Source organism: Anopheles aquasalis, chromosome 2 (assembly GCF_943734665.1).
Source record: "Anopheles aquasalis chromosome 2, idAnoAquaMG_Q_19, whole genome shotgun sequence".
NCBI lineage: Eukaryota > Metazoa > Arthropoda > Insecta > Diptera > Culicidae > Anopheles > Anopheles aquasalis.
In genome coordinates this window covers 33,252,501-33,255,000 of record NC_064877.1, presented here as the reverse complement: position 1 = coordinate 33,255,000, position 2,500 = coordinate 33,252,501, and positions in this window count along the sequence as shown.

Here is a 2,500-nt window from a genome sequence, read left to right as displayed (position 1 = left end):
TTGAACGAGAAGCAGCAGCAGTGCGACGGTTACCGGATTTTAATCAATAACCAATCAATAGGACATGCACAGCTGTTCCGGCAACAATTCGGCCAGGTTCGGTCTGCTCGTCGCGTCACTTCCTGCTGTGGCCGCCGTGGCACTGTGAATTTGTTTTTCTCCTTTTTTTTTGGTTTCCTTGTTGCTGCTGCCGTTGTTGTTGTGTCTTCCCTCGGGGGGTTTGGAGAGAGATAGAGAGAGAGAGAGAGAGAGAGAGAGAGAGAGAGAGAGAGAGAGAGAGAGAGAGTGAAAGGGGTTTCAGGCCTCAGGCGAATATGGTCGATCAGTTGAACGATGAACGGCCGGATGTTGCTTGACTAAACAGCACCGTAATGATTCCAGGGAGCGGGTTAATCGATCAGAACGGTGCACAACGACGGTGATGGCAATGCAGTTAGCGAGCAGAGAGGCCAACCGGATGACGCATCCTCCGGTCCGTGTCTAACGTCTGGTGTAAATGAGCAATCGATCCATTGCGCTCGTGTTGCCATCACCTTCGAGACTACTCTCTCTGCCACCAGCTTCCATTTTGTGTATCGTCCTGGCTGCCACATAAGGAAGAAAAAGAAAAACCCCAGACACACCTCACGGCCAGCTTTTCGGTGGACGGCCCGGAGTGTTGAGTTTTCATCCCTTTTCGTGGATTGTTTAGTATATCGTTGTGGTTGTGAGTGTAGCCAAAACAAACTGGAATGGAAAGGATCTGAAGGTTGGTTGGTCGGTTGGATGGTCATGGCAAAAACAAACAACCCCGATGCCCAACTGGCGACTGGCGGGCGGATCCTTAACCCACGATGGGAGTATATGACCAGCACCAGTGTGTGCGAGAAGGCAAACATCGGGACCGAACCGAAAAGGCTGTCCGGCGAACGGTGAAACAAGTGCTCCGGATGTGGGTTCCGACCCGGGATCCCGAGGCATCTGAGCCTCAGGCCTGTCTGTGTGCCTGGCTGTGTGTTTGTGTTTAGGGTAGCACATTTAAAAGGAAAACTTTCGCCTCCACCGCCCACCTCAAAAAACCTTGGAATAACCCCCTTTCCCCCCCTAGGGTGACCGGATCGGAAAGGATCGAGCACAGGAATTCGGTTTGCGGTACGGTGGTCCCCCTGCCCCACCAATTGAGAACCGCCGGGTGCTAGTATGTGGACCCAGAGAGGGATTTTGCACCCGAGGAAATGGCCGGCCAAGATGGTCGCTGTCCGAAAACGGGGAAAACCTTTTCGGTCTCCGGTGTCGGAAGCCAGCGCAAACGCCGGGATGAAAAACTCCAAACATCCTCACACCCCAAAAACTAAGGGTTGGGCAGGGGGTGGTCCGGTCGTAGAAGAACAAACATGGATCATACAGAGGACACCCTCTGGGATCGGATGACAGCGCAGACAGCCAGCAGCAGCAAGCAAGCAAAAACGATGTCTGCTACTGTTGGTTGGGTGGCCTTTTATTATTCTAATGGGTTTTGAGCCGGTTCTCTGTAAAATGGGAAAAGGTTCTCTCGACTACTCCAAGGATTGGGTATGGGTGTGCTGGATTGTGGTAAGTTAAAAATGTCTAATGCGTATAAGAGGATTCTGGGTCCGGGTGTGGATCCCAAGAAGAGATCGTGCTCTAATGTAATGGCTTTCAGCACTTGCAGGACTGCAGGGAAAAAAAGATGGAACATTTTGAGGAAAACTCATTCAAAACTACGAACTAACTAGCCGATATAGTTCTAAAAACATGCACCAAGCGTACATTAATGTGTTTTAAAATGTTCTGAAAGGCACTGAAATACATTTTTCACCGGGGAGCTAAAGAGAAGCACCAGAAGGCAATGCCTCCTAGATCCACTCCCTAGGTCGCCTGGAGAACGAGTTTCGCTCAACTGAAGGCTAGTTCTTAGCCACGAGGCGATGGACCCTAGGACCTAACCTCAAAAAACTAATTCCAACCAACTACTATGACGATCGACTGCGGTGAACACCTTAATGCAATCGCTTTGGCCGGTTGCCCTCCTGTCATGACACTGGCCCTGCTCCGTCTTCACCTTTTCATTGCATCTAATCGGCAGGTCAGTGGCAACAGCCCAAGGAGCAACCCAAGGAGCAGCTCCTGCAAGGAGCCATTAATGCCGATAGAAAAAGGAATTTTAATCACTTTGATTTATCCCGGACCCGGTGGCCATTCGTTCCCAGTTCGTTCCCCTCCCCAAAGGAGGTTGCCAGGTTGCCGTTTCGATTCCTTCCTCTACCGGGTGCTGTGCAGGAAAAACGAATGACCAAAAGTCGTCCCTACATTAGCATGCCCATTGCCGGGGCCATTTTCACCAGGGGGCTGCGCCGGCGTAAGGGAACCGTAAACGAACCATTTTCAATTCGACCTTTCCTGCTGGCATCTTTGGCAGCCGTCACCATCCCCTGTAGTCCTGGCCCTGGCCTTTCCGTTAGTTACGTCAGCTTAGTGAGCCTTTCTCGGCCTTCGGTGG